We start from the raw sequence: 23225 nt of genomic DNA on the forward strand, positions 1-23225 counted from the left end.
AACTTTTTGCTTGTGTATTACAATCCAAGGGGATAATACCTCCTTGTTAGTCTGTATAGCTCGTGTAAGGCAAATTTTCACAAGAAAAATGCAGTGCATGTTAGTAAGTTACCTGGTAGGCTTTAGGCTTGCAGGCTTGCTTTATGGAGAAGAATCAAATTAGCTTCACTTTGTTTAATTTTTCAGCATTTGTTCCATGTTTCTAATAGTAACCCTACTTTTCTTGTCATTTGACTGTTTTGAGATTGGCAAAGGAAAACAGCTTGGAAAGGACTGTACACTCCTCAGTGTAGTAGCATGTTGAATTTCTGTTGGGGAAAAAACCTGAAGGTCACATATAAATCTGTTAAAGAGATTTATGTCTTAATGTCTTATAAGTAGCTCATGTGGGTTTAGAGTGTATCTGTTATATAGGTGATTGTTTTCTGTGCTTACTTCAATATTTGACACGCATATAACTTCACAGGGGAATATGAATAATGTCATTGTGTGTCTTTAATGGCTGTCAGCTGGATTAGCCTTTCAATTAATAACATATCATTGAGAACGTGAAAATAAATTTAGGCAGATGTAGTCTGATTAACTCCTCTACCGTTATGAGAACGGGGTGGGTTGTGAAAATTAGCACTGCTACAAAAGTAGGCAAGATTTGGATCAAAAAATCTGTCCTGGATATAACTGCAGGATTCTTGTTTAAAGAATATTGATCTTTATGTTGCATGAATTAAATGAAAATTAAAATGAATTAAAATGAAGGTCTGATGTCTGAAACCTCAGACTTTTTTTTTTACAAGTAAGCCCTTAATCCTCTTTTGTTGATAGTTTTCAGGGAGACATTAACAAAACCAAAACAATGTAAATTTGTCTCCATAAGGTTCCTACCCCTCCCAAAAGAAAAGTCATATGGTGGCAATCAGAATTTTCTATCAAACAGAAAGTTTTTCTCTTCCCCTTTTCATTGCAGTGTTTAAAAACCTTTTCTAATTTTTTTTTTTTGGGAAATGAAATATTTAAATCATCCAATACATTTTTCATTTCAGCTTTAGAGGATGATAAATAACAATTTCCCAAAAATGTTATGGAGGGAGAAATGAGGCTTAAAAAAAAGAAGTTAATCATATCCAGGCAGCTCAGTATGATGAGAGAACAAATGACCAAGCCTCCCTTTGGCAAACAAAACTGAATCATAGTGAGGAAATGAGGTTGCCAAGGCAGTGGGGAACAGAGCTGGAAACTTCTCTTGCAAGCCATGTCACAAGTGGGGAGGCATTCAGAGCCTCTGGGAATTGGGGAGACCCTTACCCAGGGGCTGCAGCCCCCCAGCTCCTCCTGCCAGAGGGGCTCTGGGGAGCCCTGCACAAATGACAGGCTGTGGAGGGGCAGGGGGTTTGCATTGCACTGTGCTTTTGGAGGGCAGGGGGTGTGGATTGCACTGTGCTTTTGGGGGACAGGGGGTTTGCATTGCACTGTGCTTTTTTGGGGCAGGGGGTTTGGATTGCACTGTGCTTTTGGTGGGCAGAGGGTTTGCATTGCACTGTGCTTTTGGTGGGCAGAGGGTTTGCATTGCACTGTGCTTTTGGGGGGCAGGGGGTTTGCATTGCACTGTGCTTTTGGGGGGCAGGGGGTTTGCATTGCACTGTGCTTTTGGCGGACAGGGGGTTTGGATTGCAATGTCCTTGGTGGTTCCAGGGAGGAACCACAGTGGTTCAGTCCAGCAGTGGTTTAACCACTGTTAAACCTGCCCTGGGTGTGAGTGGCTGATGCTTTGAGTGATGTAATGCTGTGTGCAAGAAAAAAACTGGTTGGAGTTCATGAAATCAGTAGAATATACCCTGCTGATGGCTTGCTGTGTAGTGCTTTCTGCTTTCCATCTCTCTGTTGAAAAATCCTGCCTTATTGTTGATTTTCACTATATTCAAGACTCTCCAACTACTTACTTACAAGTGAGTGAATGAAGGCTCTGCTCTTGACTGTACCTTGAGGAGGAGGTGACTGTGGCAAGCTGCCCTCTCAGCTTCCCTGTTTGCAGGACAGGATTGATAAATGACAGTTTTATAAAAATTACAAGATTGTAATGAATCTTGTATTACAGTGTGTAATACACACTATAAACTGTGTAAGTATTTGGTAAGCCAGTCGTTTGCTTGTCATTTGACTTTGTGAATTTTTTGCAAAGTTAGAGGTAAGGGAGAAAAGATTGTTTAGATGTTATACACAAGAGGAAACTCAATTTCTTTCAGAACTCAGTCAGATGCCCAGCACTGCAAAAAAAAAAAAAAAAAAAATCTATGGATACCTGTGCCAACCTTTTTTGTGCTGTACAAGTTATTTCTGTGTTAAACACCTCTTTGAAACTCTCAGTGAGGTCTGTAAGGAGAATGATTCCCCAAACTTATCCTTGGAGCAGTTCTAATTCCCTAACACCTCTTGTTTTGTTTTTGGGATGGGGACACTGCCAAGCTCTGTGTCCTGTGGGTGGCCCTGTCTCCCCTTCTCTGGGAGCTGCAGCTGCACCTCCAGAGCTCACAGAGGGGTCTTCAGCTGGGTTTAGCAGGGATTTTCACTTGTTCCCCCTCCCATGCAGGGCTGCCTTCCTGTATCCTCTCTCAACAAGTGGGTTTCACTCTGCAGGTGGAAGGTAATTGCATTTTGGACAGCACTGAGGTGAGCCAGCCCTCATTCCCTGACGTTTCTCACTGCTGGCTTGGGAAGTGACAGAGCACCCGTGGTCACTGCTGTGGTGGCTTTCTGAAGGTAAGGTGAAATATTCTCTATATTCAATGCCATTCACTATAAAAATGGTGACCTTTTCCAGTGGTATAAAGGGTTAAAATGCAGGAATAGACTACTAGGAAGAGATCTCTGCCAGAGAGCAGTGGTTAACTAAAGATGCTAAATGTCTCTTTGGGTCTGTGTGCAGAACTGTGTCCTATTGCTGCTTAACCTGCTCCACTCGTAATCCCAAACCAGCCTCATACAGAACCTCATAATTTGAAGAAATAAGGCTTTTCCAAGGGGTGTAAAAAGTTAAAATGCAGGGATAGACTACCCGGAAGAGAGTTCTGCCAGAGAGCAGTGGTTAACTAAAGATGCTAAATGCCTCTTTGGGTCTGTGTCCTATTGCTGCTCAACCTGCCCCACTCACAATCCCAAACCAGCCTCATACAGAAGCTCATAATTTGAAGAAATAAGGCTGAGTTCAAATGGGATGGACCAGATGTGGTCCCAGAGCAGGTGTGCAGGCTGACCTGAGGGGTGGGCACCTCCTGCCCTCCCCAGGGGCACCACAAGGGTTTAGGTGGGCTAAACACCTAAGGGGCACACACAAGGGTTCAGGTGTGCTTAACCTCTCCTGCCACAGCTGCTTCTGGAGAAAGGTCAGATGCTGCAGATAACACTGGGCTGCCCACTAGGACACCAGGGGGAAATATTCCAGCCACAAGGTGAGTTAATAAGGAAGTGGGGCCCAAAGAGAAATTTTACACAACTCTAGGAGTTGAATAGGCTTGACTGGAATGATTTTTCTGAATTATTGTCTTCATTTCTCAGTTTCATTTTTTAGGATGAAAAAGTAAAAAACTTTAAAGGCAGGAAATATAAAGTGCTAATATAGAAGAAAAATAATGTTATTTTTTTCTCAACACTTGTGCATGTTTCATGCTTCCTCTTGCTGCTGGAATACCGTAGCGTGTGTTTTGTTATGCTTTTTGCTGTAAAAATTTGTTAGTAGTTTTATTTTCTTTCATCCTTCATACTTTTAAAAATCATTTTATGTGGGCTGAATATGTCTTTATTGGTTAAAATAAGTGTGCTCCAAAGCATGTCCAACATGACCCTGACTGCCTATAACTTGTCGGCAAAAACTGTGACAATATATATTGCCTGAGGAGACACCCTCATTAACAATTTGTTTCTTTCTTGCAAATGGATAAAATTTTTGGAAATCCAATTAGATTTGATGCTTTTTTTTTCCTTTCCAATTAATTTTGTAACTGATCCAAACCAAAATGAATTATGACTCCCTCAAAAACCCCATACTTTTATAAAGTTAAAAAAAGGCTTCAAGAACAAATTAGCGCAGTGCAAAAATTAATACATGAGAAGTAATGCAAGCACATGGCACTTTTAATTTTTCAGTGGCCTGGGGGTACTGTTATCTGGTCTTTTCTGGGAAATCACTCATCATGTTGCTATCGGGGAAAGCGAGAGCTGCGGCCCCCTTTCTGGGAGCAATCCAGTGCAGTATGGATATTAATTAAATTTATTAAACAAATAACACAGCGACTCAGGGAAGCAGGGGTCCATCTGCCAGCTCTGCAGATTGATCTCTGCAGAGACTCGAGCTGAATGGTAGTTAAAGCTAAGTTGCAGAGCTCAGCAGATGGGCTCTTGTCTCTAGTGGGGGGAGATTTGGTGGCGGTCCAACAGCTTTTTTCCCCCTCCAGGTTTTTGTTCCTTGCAACTGTGGCTGAAGAAGCACTCCTCTGCCTTTTCTCAGCCTTGCCTCCCCCAGCCCTCCCCTTTTGTTTATCTGAGCAATGTTTGAGTCTGAGTGATTTGTTAGAGAGGCAAGTCCCGGCTGATCTCGTTTTGTGTATGTGATGTAAACCTCAAGCAGAAAATAATTAGGAAAATGTAATCCCATTGACTTTACACCCCACTTGTGTACACTGCTACATCTCTGCCTGGTGCCTTGGAAAAAAAAAAAAAGAGTCTAGTAGCAGCACTGCACTTGCTATTCAAAACCCCTGCCCATCGTGCATATATTGTTAGAAAAAACCTTTGCTGGAAGGCTGTGTACAGAGTAGGAAATTATTTCTGCCTGTAGGTCTAGGCTGCAGTGGTATTCTTTTGATTTCACTTTATTTTATTTCTTCCTGTTGTGTATCTTTCGAGTGAATCCCTCTGCAATCTTCCTGTAAGCCGGTATAAAGCAAATACTGATCTAATGAATAGTTTGCTTTATGTAGGCTACCTAAAACCTATGGTGTTGTCTATTGTGGATTAAAAGCCCTTGTAATTAATTATGCAATTAAGCTCTTTATTTATTAGATATTTGCAGGTGGGTAGGTCTTTAATCAAGTCTTGAGAGTGATGGGTAATATCTGCTGCTGGAGACCAGTCATAATGCCACTTACATCCCTGGCAAAAGTCCCACAGACCGTAGTGGGAGCAAGACTGGCCTTAATGCTGCAGGGAATCCTGCTGGCTGTGGTTCAGAAAGCCTTCTGAGAAGGTTTTGTAATGTCTAATCAGAGTTTGACTGCTCCTCAGCGAGTGCTTGCAATGGGAAAATCCCAGCCACACAAAAGTCGCCGCTCTCCTGTAGCCTGCAATTATGAAGAGAGGATGAGCTACATGAGAGGGTGCTGCTGTGTGTCACAAAAAAGATTGCATTTATCTTTCCTGCAGGGGGAAAAAGTAGGAAAAATGGCTTCTGAACTTGGTGGGAACTTTGACAAAAACAAGGTCTATGGGATTTGGCTGTGATAATGTGTGCTCTGCAGGGTAAACAATGCAGAAATCTTCTCTGGCTGGTAGTTTATGCTTTTGTAGTGCTTGTTCGTTCCTGCAAAACAATTCATTATCATTATTACTATTTGTATCTTCTTGGATCAGTCTTGGTTGGAAGAACAATATTGGTGTTTAACTTCAGGCATGACGAGAAAAAAAAATTAGTTTTCCTTCCATCAGTTTCCTGTGTTTTGCTATGGATGTGCTTTCACTTTCAGACCATGCTGACATTATTAACATGAATGTTTCTGTTACTATGGTAAAGGCCAGAATTAGTTGATTTTTTATTAGTGCTCTGCCAAACAATGTTCCGAATTCTAGGAAAGACATGAGTGTTCTGTGGTTCTCATGGTATTTTAAACTGACCCAATTTGTATAGAAAGGAAAATATCATTTTCTGAGAGGCTCTTGTTACTGATTTGTAATAGGTGATCTAGTAATTTATTTATCTATTTGGCTTGTTGGAATTGTGACTCCTCAGGATTATGCAGCCTGTATTTAAATTTATAGACTGTTGTTTTATACTGGTGTTAATTCTACTCTCTAATTTGAGTAGCTGTGTTTAATATTTAAGACAAGACTGCCTGTTGTTCATGACAAAGTTCTGGGTGGGATTGTCTGGAAGGAAAAGTGTGTTTAATCAGAGTCACTTTTAGAATAAGTGGTCTCAATGCATTATGTAGGGTAGAAATAAAATGGTTGAAATTCTATGAATTGCCACCAACTGGAAGGGAAGGGGCAGTGAAGGGACATGGAAGGGAGATGCACAAGTTGTTTGCCACACTTAACAACAACATGTTGCTTGAAATCGTGTCTTTGAAATGAGCCTTGCATGTTTTAGGACCAACAGGGGGCTGTGCAGTAGGGCTTGTGCTAAATGACTGTCACTTAGCTGAACTATTCTATGTTATTACATTTACCAGGGTGCTTAACTACAATATTTTTAAATGAATAAAGCCTCCACCATGTTTCTGAGCCTTCTCTGACAGAGACCAGAATACCAGCTGCACTTTGATTTTTGCTCTCAAACAGTTCCACTGGGGTGCTGTTAATTAGGATGGAGTAGAAGTAAAGGATCCTCTGAAAGTAATTTTGCTATATATATATAAAATATGCCTGTTTTGTTTGTGATTTTAGCAAAATGTTTCTTGGGCTTAGTCATTTCTAGATTCTCTTGTGTTTCCATTTCTGCATTATTTCCTTGCCATCATGAATTCTGTGTATTTACACTGAGGAAGGCAAATACCCTCTCATAGTTAGCAGCAGCTTTTCCAGGAATTTCTCGGTGTTTCCCAAAAAACCTGTAAGAATTTGAAAATGTATAGCATCCTGACCCTGCAGTGGTAAATGCAGTAGGGTAAGACGTTGTATCATTTACAGATGTTGTATCATTTCTGCTTTTGGAGCTTTACCTGGACACAGCGTATGGATCTGCTACAGCTCCCTCTTTGTCCTCCTTGAAACACTATTGATTCACCCATGTAATTACCAGTAAATGTGGGAGAAATTGAGCAACTCTTGAGCCTGGAAGTGGCCTAGACGTGCCTTGTAAAATATATTAAGAATGATGATTTTTGCATTAATGTGAATAGTCTCTAATAACATGATGTATCTTTAAAGAGGGCTTTGGCTTTATAATGCCAAGTGAAGTACACTTAGCTCTTTAATAGCACTTTCCAGTTGCAGGCTTTTAATGTTGACAGCTATATTTAGTACATTTGATATTCCATAGGGTGTTCTTAGAAGAAATGAACACATCTGATGGAACAAACCCACTCTCCATGTTCAATTAGCAACAATACTGCTCAGTGGAGGTTAGAACAGATAGGTTCTTAGATGTTCCTGGGAATATGTGGATCAGTGCTTAGGGACGGCAGATCATTCCACTTAACTTTGAACTATCTGACTTTTACTAGTAGCTGCCTTTGAATATTAATAGGACATTCCATTTTGGTTTTGTATATTTCAGAAAAGATAAAGAATTTCAGTCTTTAACTTGGAACTCATTTCACTGGACTAATCAAGGTATTAGACGTGTAATTGTTCCAGCAGATAAATTAGTGAGTATGTGGCTTAAGTCTATGCAGATAATTAATATTTTAGTGTAGGTATTACCATTTTGGAAACAGATGCTGCTAATATTTAAAGAAGGACTTAAGAAAAACATGTAGGCTACTGGTAGAGCTATCTTTGGAAATCACCTGTACTCTTAACTGTTCCTGATTTCACAACACAAACTTAACAAAATAAGTAATTAATATCTATTTGGATTTGCATGCCTGCAGTGGCATTTATCAGAGCTATGAACTTTTTTGTGTGTGTGTGGCACTGTTGATGCTTGGAACCTCAGTTTCTGTTCTGGGGCTGCACTGGTCTGTCAGAAACACGTGAGGCTGCCCCATAGGAGGGTTTGACACCTGGGGGATTGCGGACAGCTCAACATTGAATACCCAGGGGCTGCTCACAGCCCTGCAGTGAGTCCCTCTGTGCTCTGGGGCGGGGATGGAGCTCCCGTGGGCTGCTGCACATCCCTGTTTTTCCTGCCAGCTTGCAGTGCAGCCCTGCCTGGGTCCCCGTGGGCTGCCAGGCTGTGCTCCCAGGCTCCCAAAGCACAGCTTCAGGGACAAGGTCACTCCTGTCACAGACATCTTTTCATAAAAATCCTTTCTTTAGGATTTTTCCTTCTCCTGAGAAGCTGTGGCCTCAGCAACAAAATGTAAACAATGGTTATCTGCTGCTGTGAAATGCAACAGGTGAATCTGTGATTGGCCTTGGGTGAATGTTTGGATTTACTGACCACTTATGGCAGAGCTGTTCTTGCTTTCTGCCTGGACACAGAACTTTGTTATTCTTTCCATTCTTAGCTTGGCAAGCTTCTGAGAACTTTCTCTCTATTTCTTTTTAGTGTAGTAATAATGTAATATATATCATAAAATAATAAATCAAGCCTTCTGAACATGAAGTCAACATTCTCGTCTCTCTCTTCACCCTGAAAAACCCTTACAAGCCCTGTAACACACTCCCAGTGCTCCTGTGCCTTTCCCCTGGTCCAACGTCTCCATGAAATCATTCCGTCCTAAATCTGCCGCTCCATCTCGGCAACAAACGGGTTTAAAGCAAACCTTTACTCTCTTTCACTTCAGCAAGGCTCACTGTGGGGATGCTGATGCATAGTTAGAAGTTGACAGAGAAAATTAAATACAAAGAATTTGAAGTTTGACTATTTCCAAAAAATGCCACTTGGTCGTCAGTCTTTTGATACCATGCACAGCTTGGGAAGATGCGTGATGGGGTCTGTCACCGTGATATTTTCTGAAAAATCCCTTTGCCAGGATTTCTTCTCCTGGGAAGATGAGAAGCCTCAGCTTCTCTGTGTTCTGCTGCTCTGGAATGTTTTTTGGAGATTGTTTATCCAAATATGTGAATTGTTTTGAATTAATGGTCAGCCACAGCCAACTGTGTTGGACTCTGTGGAGTCAGTCACAAGCTTTCCTTATTCTTTTTTAGCCTTCTGATATATCCTTTCTCTTTCTTTAGCATAGTTTTAGTATATAATATTATGTAATATAAAAATATAAGATGAAAATATAATTATAAATATAATATTATCTATTTTATATATTATATTTAATAGTTTATATTTACATATTTATGCACTAATTTTATGTCTTTTATTTATATATTATATTGTATATTTTTATAATATAAATTATAATATAACATAGACTAGAACATAGTATAGACTATAATATTATATAAAATATATAATATAAAATATAATATATAAAATATAATATATAATATAAAATATTTATATATATTATGTAATGCAAAATAAATATATAAAAGATAATAATAAATCAGCCTTCTGAGAACTTTGGAGTCAGATTCTCATCTCTCACCTCATCCTGGGGACCCTCACAGCACCTCAGGGGTTTGATCCAGTTTCACAAAGCCATCTTATATTCTGTGAGCAGTCAGGTCAGCTCTAGAGAAGCCTTTCACTGGTTGTACTGGGTGTGCTAAACTTGGCTCCTGTACATTACAAAAGCAACCCTAATTGCTCATGGTGGCTCATTGTTAGTCTATTATCTTCTAGCCAATGGAAATGGCAGTGGCAGCTCTGGAGAACAATATGCAAGGCTGTGTTGGAATCCAGGGTCACAAGTGATACTGCCCAGCTCAGTTTTAAAACAGTTTATATCCAACAGTGCGGATGAACACTTGCCCAAAGTAGCTCCGAGCTGCTCAGCACAGTTTCCTTAACCTTCCCATGGTTCAGTTTTTCCTGATCTGAGCTGCTCATGCAAGGTGTAACGTGTGGGGTTTTCAGCAGTGGTTTTCCATCTGGCAAAGCCTATTTAGGGCTATGTGACCAAAATTTATTTTCCTGGTGCTTTAGCCTGTTGAGCCTAGGTTTTTAGTTCCGATGAGAACATCTCTGTTTTCATATTTTCACAGCTTGGGCTGTAGTACTGGGTTATGTTTCAGATAATGAAGGGTGATGTGATTAACTGTGTCCTTGAGGAAGCAATGGAGGTGACTTTTTCTGAAAAAATATTTTGGTTTGGGACAGGCGTCAGTTTTGTGATCCTTTTGTCAGATTCACCATTCTAGTTCTGGGATCTTGTCACTCTCTGCAGTTTCAGTAATCAAATATATTGTGCTTTCAGGCTGTTGATTTTTGGGTGTGCAGTGAGAAGACCACAACCAACACTCACACAGCATTTATTCACATTTGTTTGCTCTATATTCTCATACAAATTTTCTGTGTGTGTGTGTATAATTTACATGTATGTAAATATGCCACATATGAATGTGTATACACACATATATACATGGAGAAATGTGGATATGTGTGTATAAATAAATATTTACAAAATATATATGTGCCCACACAGAGACTTGATTTTCAGTGGGATTTAAGACATCAGATCTGGGTGTCTTGGTGTCCAAAATCACCCTCAAGGCTGAAGATGTAGAAAGAGTGATGGCAACCAACAGATTGGTGTAGACCAGTTCCCCACCAACTTTATTTATTAATTTACTTCAATTAGACATTTTGCTGTTGGATATTGGGGCAGGGGTAAGAATTTTGAAAGAGTATTCACACAGCTGTAGTTGATAATAGTTTTACCTATTCCATAATCTTTTATCCCCAAATCCCTTAATTTTGCTGTAACTTGTTCAGTGTCTCATGCAGACTGAACAGACCAAGACTTATTTAGGCTGATGGAGATCATGATTTTGGACTCTTTTAAAACCACTTTCCCCACTTCCTTTTTGTGGCTTTGTCCTCGTTTTTATTGCACATATTGACGGAATGAAAACTTCCTCCCCAGTGCAGAGCCCTTCCACTGCCTTTAAGTGCCTGGACTGCAATGCACACAGTGAAGTTGTAAAGTCATTATTAGAGTTGTACCTTTGGGGAAAAAAATCCATCTGCCACAATTTTTGTATGATTTTTCATACATCATTCAGTTTAAAAAAATGGGAAATGTTACAGTAGTTGTTCCTGAGATGCAGCAATGCAGATGTGCAGGCCATTTTCTAAACACAGTCTATGTGTTGCCCAACTTTTTTTGAAAAATATAAATGCTGTAAAGTGAATAATTCAAGCCAGATTTGCATGTTAATCTGTTTTTAAATTAGGTTTGTTTCTTGTCACGGATCTATGCATAATTCTCTGGAGGTTTCAAGCAAGACTGAACTGGGTCAGATTGGCTTGTATATTTTTCTCTAAATAGGATGGAAATAAAGTCTAGTAGAGGATTGGTGATATTAATCATATGACTGCTGAATTAGAGTCATTATTGGACTCTTGAAGGACTGTAAATTAGTTTATAGAACTCTGTAGAATCAGCCGTGCTAGTGCACCCACTTAAAGGCATTTATGTTCAGTATTTAAGTCCTTCACAGCTTCTTTTGCATTATGAAAGGTATGGAACATTTGGAAAATGCATCTTAAAAAAAAAAAATAAATTAAGCTCTCCATATGAGAAATCTGGGATATCTTTATACCTAAACGTTATTATTCTTCATACTGCCTAAAATAGTATATCTGGGCCTTTCCCTTTTCTGTGTTAACTATATTAACAATATTAACTATGTTAATACAATTTTATCTGACTTAAAGCTTGGGATACTTGGAGGGCTGCTGCCAAGTTCCTGAAATTGTACAAACAGAGAAGTTTTTAAGCCTTAATATTCAACATAAGTGGAAATTATTTAAAATTGTCATCATGACAATTGATCAGCTTCTATCTGGCTGTGCAACTCGATCAAAATGGATTGGGTAAAACTGAGTTGGAGGTTTATTTCTGTGGTCATGAGTTGGCTTTCAGGAATACTAAGGCTGTATTTTCTTTGGCAAAAGGAATACTTTGTATAAGAAACTTTGGTTTTGTGTTTTGAGTCACTGCAGTGTGATTAACACAATGCTCAGTTAAATCTACATAAGAACATCTTTCTTTTCTGTTTATGACAGAATAATGGTTAATTATCACCTATCAAAAAGATGATGACTTTTTCATTAAATTAAAGAAAACATTTTTTAAATGTACTATTTCAGCTCCTGAACAAATTTATCAAAAACAAATATGCATTTTCAGCTTCCTTCTTCTCGCTGAATTTCTGTTTGTAAAAGTAGAGCATAATTCTCTCAGGAAGGGAAAAAAGCAAAGCCATGGATCTGTTTTCCAACCTCTATTTCTAGGTTCTTGAGGGCTGTGGGTTTTTTTTTTACCTCTAATGGAGTGAAAAGGCTCAAACTGTGCTAGCATGCAGTGCTACTGTCCAGCTTGTCTTTTCAGCTACTTTTTATGAGGTAGCCCCACTGCCCTTGCTGCACTTGTCTATCAAAGCTGCCTGCTGCTCTTCAGACACATGCAGCTTTTCTTTCTTCAGAGCACTGATGTGTCCACATGGGTGGACATTAGTGTGCGTGTCACCTGCGAGATGGATGCAAATTGCTTGAAAATGATTATGGTAAATATGCTAATTTTTAAATATTGCCTCTTTTAAAATCCCACCTGGAGTCCTAATCTGCTTGAAATGCTGAAGGATGAAATGGAAGTTCTCTCTCGCAGATGGACTTGATTACTTGTATGTTCTGTACAGAAAAAAAATCCCACGAGGAAACTACAAGCACTGGAGTTAGCATAGAATGCAAGGCTCTGATGGAGAGTTGAACTCCTCCAAAATTTGGGGACATTGGGATCTAAACTCAATCTCCTCTCTCCTCAAATCTTGTACACTACCTCTTATCCCTCAATTTTATTGGATTTAGTGAATGTAATAGCCTTTGCCTATCTAAAACTTCTCCAGTGCAGGGGAAACTTTCAATTTTATTTGCCAGAGCCCAGGCTTTAATTGACATCCATCCTGATGACCTGGTTTGTTTGAGTTGGGGGGGTTTGTTTGTGTTTTGTGTGTGTTTTATTTGTTTGTTTAACCTGCATCCAAGTGCCCTGTGATTCACAAAAGGTAGATGTGCCAGACAAAGGAATTTTTGCCCTGGAGCACGTCAGGCTCTGCTGAGGCATGAGCAGTGGCACAGAACAATTGCAGCATGGCCAACAGGCATTGCATCTGGAGTGCTTTGTGGAGCAGATGTGGTTTTCAGGTTTCTTTCTTTGTTTGTTTGTTTGGATGAGGCTTTCTCTTTTTAATAGAGGAGGGGGAGAAGCAAGTTGAGAGCGGGCTTTCACTTTATGCTTAAACTCTCTGGAATCAGAGGCTGTATGGAGGATAGCAGGAGGTGAAGAATACAAAATAAAATATTCAAGACGAGAAGACACAAATAGATCAGTATGAAAGAAGAAGTATAAGATCAAATCTGTGGCTGTCTTTTTTTCTGTATAAATAGCTGTATTTTGGGTAATGTGTACAAGAGTTAGGCACATCATGTCTAAGAAGTGATGGATGACAAAACAAATATTGTCCCTCCTCAGCCAGAATGAGAACAGGGGTGAACAGTGCCAGAATAAAGCCAATAAGTGTATCGAGGAGAGAGAAGAGAGTGGTGGAAATGTTTTGCCTGTGAGCCAGTAGGTGTGTTAGAGACATGAATCTAAAACCATCTGATGGTGAGTGAGCTTGGTTTCAGGTTGTCATCACTAAAGGCTGAAGTGTGAGAAGATGGTGGTGCTGCTCTCTTAGAAGTTAAATAAATCTGTTGCTAAGTCTCGGATGTCCATGTCAACTTTTTAAGCAGGTTCAGTTAAATTATTTGGCTTCACCTTTGGTTTATGTTGTGTTGTTTCATGTGATGGATCTTGCTGAGATGTGGCTGCGAGCACTTGAGTTATCATGTGTGGGACTGGGCTGCCCCCAGCTCTTACAGATACACCCAGGACAGGGTGTGGGTTGTTTAAAGGATGTCTGTGGCATTCAATGGGGACAGACCAACCCCTGGCTGTACAAGATTTAGGAGGGAAGGTTGGGATGAGTGGCACTGGTCATGGAGCAGCTCTGGTTTCCACACTTAGCATTTACTTAATGTCTCATGTGCTACAGAGACCCACATTGAAAACCAGAGGATTTCCTGTCCTATCCTTTTCCTATCCCACAAGGGGATTTCTCAACATCTTTTATCTGCCAGGAGGTGACACAAAGAAAAACACTGTTTGTTGGGGCCAGCCTGTCCTGATCAGCCTTGTCTCTGCTTTGTTACACATGATGTTAAATTCTGTAGGAAGTAAAGCCTAGATGGTGTGGCAGATTGTTTTTTCATGCACCATCCTTTACCAGAATGTCCTCATCTACCACGAGATACCACTGCACACCCAATTTCTTTGTGTAGACATTTGTGTTCAGAAAGCAGGGGCTGCTGAAGGACATCAGTGATTGGGTTGGAGGAGCTGATTGCCCTGTGCCCCCTTTCAAGGGTGGAATTGAGGGCAGGAGGGAGAATTTGGGTCTATGCCACATCTAGTTTGTCATTGCTCACGTAACTGCTGCCAGTTAAGTTAAAATTAATTCTTCAAAGAAAGCTTGTTTATATTTGCTTTTTCAGACCTTTTTATTTTTCATATAATATAGAATGGTGTGAGTTGGAAGGGACCTTAAAGACTAAGCACAGTTAATGGCACAGAGCTGATCTTTCCTCCTCAGGTGCCTCTGCCCTGAAACTGGGAAGATCAGGATCTTGCATGAGTTAATGTGACTGATCTTCACTTGCAAATTTTGCTTTTTTGCAAAAATAAAAAAATTTGCTTTTTTGATTTTTTTGCCTTTTTTTTTTTTGTTGTTGTTAACATTAAGTCCTGAGTCAAAATTCACCAGAAAACCTGAGAGAAATTATTGTGTGTCCTGCATCAGCCACTTGAGGCTAAAATCTGCCCTCTCCTTCTCTGTTCTTGCTGAGAGAAGCTAACTGTGCAAGCTTTGAGCAAATTTCCACTTGTTGGGGGATGGCTGGAGCATCTCCACAGAGTCATTGTTGTGTACCAGAAACATATATTCTGTTTGCTCTGTGTGTATAAAGTAGAATTCGGTGTTGGTTTTGGCTGTCTGTAGTTCAGAAGAGTAAGAATATTGTCGGAGGAGCTGTAACTCCAACAGCATAATCGGTTTTGACCTTCCACAATTAACACAATTTAACACAACAGCAAAATTCACATAATGACAAGAATCCAAGGGTAAGAAAAAGCAGATCATCAAAATTTATCAATCAAAGTTGTCAGTTTGTTCAGACCACATATTTAATCTTTCTGTGGAAGTGTTATCTAGAAATCACGTTTGATGCATTTGGGGTTTTTTTGTTATTGTGAAGTTTAAAGTTCCAAAAATTGAAACCTTGAAGAGATAATGAAACAAACACCTAATATTTATCCTATACTAATTTGCTTGCCACCAATGGAAGTGCAACTCTAGTTTACTTGGGATTAATTTTACCTTATGAAAGCTTAAAATGTTTATAAATTTTTCAGAATGTTTTTTGTAGGGCTGAAAGGAGGCCTTGCAAATAAAATTATTTAATGAACTGTGTTGATGGGATAACAAGTTACAGTCACAGTTCTGTTGAGATCACTGATGGTGCTGACACCCAGAAAAGGACAAAAATTAAGTTGTTTTTTTTTTTTTAGAAGAAACACAGAAAAACTGTATTTGTAGTAGGTAAAATCTGTTCAAGTAGGTAACACTCACTATCCTTCATTTAACTACATCTGTGGAATGACTCATTTGTCCACAAGTGTAAAAAGAGTGAGTAGAAAATAAGAGAAGGGGTGTGGAGGAAATTAAGCTCTTCATGATTTCTCTTGAATTAATTCTATTGAAGACTGACTTTTCCAAAGGGTTCGTTATTTTGAGCATCTCATCAATGGTAGCTGTTTGTTTTACAGCACAGACAAATGATACAGTTTTTCTATATATCTTTACCCTGGGAAGTGTAATATATGTTGCTAAAGAAGTTTGGAGCAAAGAGATAATAGTGATATTTTTTTAAAGAAATCCATTATCATTATCTGAGGTTTGTTGAAATAAAGGGCTGGATTTGTATAGGAGCTTTTTAATAAAAACGGGAAGTGCTCATCAATTTCCAAAAGGTGTTAATTACCTTTGCTGATCTAGTGGCTGTGAGAGATATACAATTTAATCTTTTAATCAAGGGACTGAAACCCGTGAGCATCCTCCTTGGCATTCTCTCAAGTGTAATACTTCAGTGAGGTTTTTTGGGTTTTAGGGGATTTTTTAGTAACATACCACCTCACAGGATCCCTGCTACACTTATTTGCTTGTTTGTTTTCCAACAGCCCTGTGCACAATTATGTGATCTAGTAGATGCCTGTTTTATTTTGAGTGGGAAACAGAGGAACAGGCTCATAAAAAGGTGACTTTACAGTCTCAGCAGAGACATTACAGCTGGGTGAGCAAACTGCAGGATCTGTGCTAACTGGAACTGTCTAAACACTGTGTGGGCTGTGCACTACACAGGTCCAGGTGCTACGAAAATATCCTGTGATTTGTGCATGACTGTAATGATGGTTGGCCCAGGAATAATGAGAATTGTGTGTGTTTGCAGCTTTGCTTTAGGTCTGCTTTTTCTATTTCTTTCTGAAGCAACCTAAAGGATGATTTCCTTCTTACCTGTTTGAAGATGGAGAAGAAAAAGTTGCACTTTTGAAAAAAAAGTGACAAATTATATTTAGAGAACATATGCTGTCTTTTGAGATCATTTTAGTTTCACCTTTCTGACTTTATGGAAACAAAAACTAATACATGTTTGACCTAAAATGTGCTTTAATGGGTTATGCAATGTGGCTAGTGCACATCATTTTTTCAATTTTTATTACCCGTATTGCATGCCATCTTCAGGATCACAGAATTCCCAGCCTCTCTTGTCTGTGGGGCTTTTTTATTGATCCTTTCAAATGAAGAAGTCCCAGATATCAGAAGATTTTTATATTTGGATATATATATATATATAAAAATATGTTTATATTTGGCGTCGATCAGAGCCAATCTTTGGCTTTTTTGGATGCACACATGAAAATATTCCTGCAAGGAGAGGCTTAAGGCACAAGGAGTTCTCTGACCATGGGGAGAGTCAGGCAGGAGCCCAAAGGCAATAATGTTTTTATACACCTGCATGGCCAGACCATGCTCCTACAATATGCTGAATTGGAAGGGACCCATCAGAATCATTGAGCCCAGCCCCTGGCCCACCACTTGCTAACAATCGTTTGGCTTTTTAACCATCATTTGGCTTTTTTAACCATCATTTGGCTTCTTTAACCATCCCCCATGCCTCTTGTGATGTTCTCCAGTAGGCAACCATCTTCATTTCCTTCCCAGCAGAGGAATGAACTTGTGCTGCAGCAAGCTGTGTACAGACCCGAACCGAAATGGAGCAATCTGAATCAGTGCCATGAGCTGTTTATTTAGTACATCAGTCTCAGGACAATGGAAACAGGATGTTAGCAGCTCTCTGATTTAAATGGAATGCTAAGGAAATGTCACATTGCAGGGTAGCATAAAGCCATCTCAGCTTAGGTTTCAGCCAATCACACATAGAGCAAAACGTATTGACAAAAATTCTATCTAATCATATGAAACACACGTAACCGTAGTTAACACAATAGAGACTTATTTTCTAACACAATGGCTCGTTTATGGGAGACAAAGCACAGAGACTCATTCCTACTAACTTTCTAAAGTTATACCTTAAATAACCTTGTTGCAATCTATAAGGCCCCTCTAATTTTATAAATCCCAACAAACTTGCCTCATTTCCACCCTCCTCTGCCACTGCTGACATTTTTTAAGCTGTACTGCTCTTGCTTGGCCCTTCCCAACCCCAAACAGATTTGCTTGGGTGCATAAAAGAAACCACAATGCTGAGCAGAACCAGAGCAAGAGGGATGGAGAAAATTCATGGTTAGGGCCACCAACTTCCAGGATCAGCACTGCCAGAGCTGTTTGGTGTCTCATCCAATGACTTTTTCAAATACACCTTGCACTCTTGGAGCAGGTCCTTGCAGCTGGATCCATAGCTCAGGAAGGAGCAGAGGCTCTGTGCTGCCCAGCATTGATAAGATCAGAGGAATTGAGAGCATCCCTGGGAAAACCGCACAGGCACCACGGAGCTGCAGATGCCTCAGGCTTGGGTGGCAATTGCTGTGGAATTTTGGAGACAGCAATTTAGGGCTTAGCTGCAGTTCTGCCTAAATGGAGCCAGCCTTGAATTCTGTAGTATGCTGGCAGTTTTAGCTTGTTTTAAAATTAGAAGTTTTTAAAATGTATCGATAGTTCACCTTTCCAGGCACAGAGTTTTCTTAAAATTGGAGATTCCGAACCTTTCATACTTGCCTGCTCTTAAAGTAGAAAGATATATATGAAGTTCCCATCATTTTGACATGTGTAAGGGGTTAAGTCATTCTTGAACAGTTTATCGCTCATCAATTGTAATTAAATATGTTTATATTAAATTATGTTCTGTAATTAATGTAAAATCTCTTAGCCTGTGCTGTTATTAGAACCAGATGCTGAAGTATCAACAATATTTCAACATGACTGTGCTGCCTTGCCAGCTGTCTAACTGTAATTACTTTAATCTCAGCTTGTTATCTAATTATCACCTTTGTAAAGGGAAAAGTACTCTCTAATGCGTACTGATTGTTTCAGATGATGATGAAGAGCGTGAAGCAGCTGTCAGATATCTTAGCCTCGCTTATTTGGATTAGAAAACTTATTGGGAGGCCTACTTTGCTTCAAACCTCGCTGACAGAAAATGGGACAATGGGGAAGAGGGAGTTTTTTTCACCTTGTTTACCCTGGAAATGCGATTCCGGTAATCACTGGAGACAATGGGGGAAACAAGGTAAACAATTGCTGTTCCCAGGATAAAATAGCAAGACCACGATAAGGTACAAAGTGTGAACCGTTTATGAATTTTCTAGTGGACAGTGCATTTGTCTTTTTTAATCTTTTACCTTCATTGCAACGCTGGAGGATTACTCTTAATTTAGTGACATGGGTAGCGCTGAAATGTGGTGGCAAAGTTTATGTTATTTAATGAGTTTTATAAAGCACATCAATATAGATAACCTCTTCCTGGGGTGTCTTGAGTGTTTTAAGCACTGAACAAATTACACTTATAATTGTAAGATTTGCTGTTCTCTTTGGAGACTTGATTCATGACAATGCTGATGTGATTTTACAGAGTATTTTAAATATTGTGTAGTGCTTAAAGCCAAGATCCAGACCCTGCACCTAAATGAAATTCAGGGGAAGAAAAAGGTAGAATGCTAAAGTAAAAAAATTAGTAAATTACTGGATTAGTAACACTTGAGTAAGAGTGATTTTTACCTAAAATTTTGTTTATTTTTTTTTCCCCTTCCCTTCTGTTTGTCTCCCACCTCCAGACACTGCTGGCTGTGATGCTTCTCCAAGACTTTTCCTGAAACAGTCTGGATTTTTTAGCTGGAGTATTTTATTTGGTGGCAGTAATAAAATGGGTAAGAAATAAAGAAATTTTATAATAATGTCTTCATAGCAGTTGTAGCTATTGAAAATGGAGCTTTAGCAAGGCTTCTTGTGATTGAAGTTTATCATTGTTAACGCTGCCATGGTTTGAATCTTGCTGAAATATGTGCATGTAGATGTGTCTTCTCTTTCCTTGGCACTTTCTGTTCTACAACGTAGAAATTTGCTGCTCTAGTTCTAAAAATAAAGGGGTTATTATTATTATTATTATTATTATTATTATTATTATTATTTTCTAAAGGGGAGGGGAGATTTTTTTTGCATGCTCTTTCTCAGTCTGATATCAGGGCACAACTCAGTAGTTACACAAAAAGAAAAAACTTTCTGCTATTGATTTGATTGTGTTTTCATTCTTGCAACTCAGATTGTCCTTGTAGCCCAGCTTGGCTTGTACATCAGTGATAGTTCAGTCCAGCAGAAGGCTGAGTGAATAAAAATGAAATGTAGTTTGGTGCTCTCTTACTTATCTCTAATATTTCTGGAGAGATAACCCAGCTTCAGGTTACCACAGAGCTGCTCAGTCTTGATTTCTCTTAAAAGCACGAGAAATTAAGTTTTGCTAGGGTTGAAAAGGTTCAGAACAGAAGCAAACTGAGGCAGCAGAGTTTTGCTGAAAGGCTTTTGGCTGGAGGAGAGGAACACCCTGCCAGGACTTGAGGAAAGTAATTTCTGTTTGTGTAGAACCACGAGCCTGGGCAAATGGATGGGTGTAAACACAATTTCCACGTGGTGTAAATTAGCATTCAATGCTCAGATTTAATACACTCCTTAACAGTTGGATTTTTTTTTTTTTTTAATCAAATCCTTCAAGCACTTCATCTGAGATGTCAGGGTAAAGCACTAAAGGAGAGTCAGTGATTCTCTGTCAGTGGAAACTACTCCAAAGTTCTCCTGATGTGATAAATTTGGGTGAAGAACCTAAACCTCCCAATTCCTCTTCATGGAGATGCAGAAATGCAGCAAAATTCAGTATTGTCTTAATTGTACCAATATAATAATTAATAATAATAATAATGTGCTAGCTTTTGATTTTCCTTTCTAAGCTTTTCTGATTTAATGTAAAATTGATTTACTTTAGAAAGTATTCTACATTTTGGGCAATCACCTGATACAAGGTTACTTGCAGAGGTTGTAAGGTGTTAATTTGTTTTCATTTCTTTTGACCAAGAATATTAATTTGGGAAGTTTTAAGGTGCCCATCTGAGGAAGATGCTATAAAATATTATATTATTTAAAACTATTTTTGACTGACACCATCTTTTCTTGGAAATATATTTGAAATTAAGCTGCCATCTGTAGTATGTAGCTCTCTGCTTCTTGTGTAAGGGCTCCATATTGGCCTGTTAAATTATAATGGATCCTTTGTTTTATCATGGCAGGAAACCCTGAACTCAGGGGTCTCCTCCAAAAACAAGACCATGACTTCTGTAAAGCAGCTACTCCTGCAGTTCAGGTCAGTGACTTCCCAAATACAAATTCCCAAACTTGCTGCAAGTTCAAGGCTTGGTGAAAAACACAGAACACAAATTACCATTACTGAAAAATGATACTCTGAGAGACTGAGTGAAATAGAGCTTGAGGTGAGCTCTTATTCTGGATTTATGAGCTTAAAATATGGATGTACACAGGGGTAGCTTTAATATGTAGCACATCATTGGGTTTTGATGTTTTAAAATTACATAGGTCCCTTTAAAAGGTGCTAGTTGCAGAATAATTTCTTGAAAATAATTACCCCTGCATGAACTCCCTTGATTTAAGGGTTGAGGTATAAATACTATAGATCATATATTTTCATCTGTACTCAAGTGCAGATGTTGAGGTTTTGTTTTTATTAAATTATGCTTTATTGCACTGGAATAAAAAAAATATTAACATGTTTCTGTGCAGATATGCACACACACACTAAGTGGGTGTCCATAGATATGCAAAATACATATTTGATATATCCATAGAATCCATCCATCTATCTATCTATCTATCTATCTATCCATCTATCTTTGTGTGTATATATTAGTGTATATATCTATAGATATATTTGATGCAGTGTATTGATTATTTGTGTGTAACTGTAGAGCTGTGGGTGCAATTGTGATGCTTTTGAAGTTGGTGTGAGCTCTGATTTCACTGCACCCAGGATGTTATTGTGTCTGGAAAAGAGACTTTCAGTCTTCAGTCTCTTGCTTGAACCGTTTGTGTCAGTCTGGGACAAAGAAGCCTGAAAGCTCATATAATTTATTTGCTGTCTTTAAATCAAATATTGGAACACTAAAACCAAATGATGTGACAGAGCAAAGTGTTTCCCTCAGTTTGTAGGGCCTTTCCTACTTCTATTAGCTCTCAGGATTAAAGGCTAAGCTGTTGAGGTTGAAGAGGTTTGCTAATCACAGGGAAATAATTCCAGAGGTCTGTGGGTGAGGGCCTCTGGTGTTTAAGGGTAAAGCCAAGGATCAGCAGAGGAATGTGCAACTGCAGGGATGGTGAGGAGGGATTTGGTTACAGTGGTGAGATTCAGTCCACACTTAACTGAAGGAAAAAAAGAAAGGATTTTTCTGCTTTCAGAGAGCTGGGTTGGTCTGGGCCAGGATGGTGCTAGACAGGTGTGGGAAAGGAATATGTCAATTTTCAGGGACATGGAAAGAAGTGAGCAGGGACACAAATGGCAGTAAAGAAATGGAGCATCTTGTCTGTGAATCAGCCAGGTTGTCTGGTCTGCTTGACAGCTTACAGCAAAAGGTAACTAAACTTGGGGCTTTGGTTCATAAATAAAATAGGGTGTTGATTCAATTTTGCTTTCTTCAAGATTTATGTATTTCTGGAAAACATAAAGAGTAACATTTTCTTTACAATACTTGGGAAAGCAAAGGTGTTGATCAAGTGAATGTGGGATATATTTGTTGTTGCCCTGGAAGGCACAGTTTAAACTCAAGAATTTAGATGCATGTGTTGCATGGCAGATAAATAACAGGGCTGTATTTTCAACTAGTGACTGATGACCTGGATTATCTTTCTGTGATTCAAATATAAAAAATTACAGTTTCCCTTAATAATGGGATTTTGGGTGGAAGAGCCTCATTGAAAGTTGCTGTCTCTGCAGCACATGAATCTGCACAAGTGGTGAGGAGCCAGTGCAGCAGGGCTTGGCAGTGAGGCTGTCAGCTTAATACATTGTGTGAAAATTGGGGCCGGAGGTCACCAATCTCCTGGTACACAAATCTCCCTCTGAGAATCTCATTTCATTCAGACTATCAGTTAGATTAGAAATACCCTAATTATCCCACTGAAATTAAATTACTTTATGTAAGGGTGATATAATGAACAACCATAAAGAAGCCATACAACCAATCATCCTATTAGTCACAGCAAGACTAGACCATACACTAAATGCCTCTGGTTTGATTATTGCTGGCTGCTCTGTGCCACATAAACTGGGGGGGAAGGGAAGGACCTAGGGGAAGATTAGTTTTGATTTCCCTTTCTATTTCACTGGAAGGAAGGAAGTCACATTTTAATTCCCAGTGCAAACCTTCTAGGTGAAAAAGGTGTGTGGTTGCCTGGCTGAGAAGCCACGAGGTGATGAACTATGGAGAGGTGATTGGGATCTCTCTCAGCACATGGCGAATTTTGCTGTTCCAGAGAGCTGTAGGAATGCAGGAAGGCTGCTCCAGCCCCTCAGCTAGCAAACCTTGTGTCTTGGTTTGGCAAGACAGGAGTCTGCTAAAGAA

Source organism: Melozone crissalis, unplaced genomic scaffold, assembly GCF_028551555.1.
Source record: "Melozone crissalis strain CALT ecotype California unplaced genomic scaffold, PUWL_Pcris_2 ptg000038l_1, whole genome shotgun sequence".
In the NCBI taxonomy this organism is placed as follows: Eukaryota; Metazoa; Chordata; class Aves; order Passeriformes; family Passerellidae; genus Melozone; species Melozone crissalis.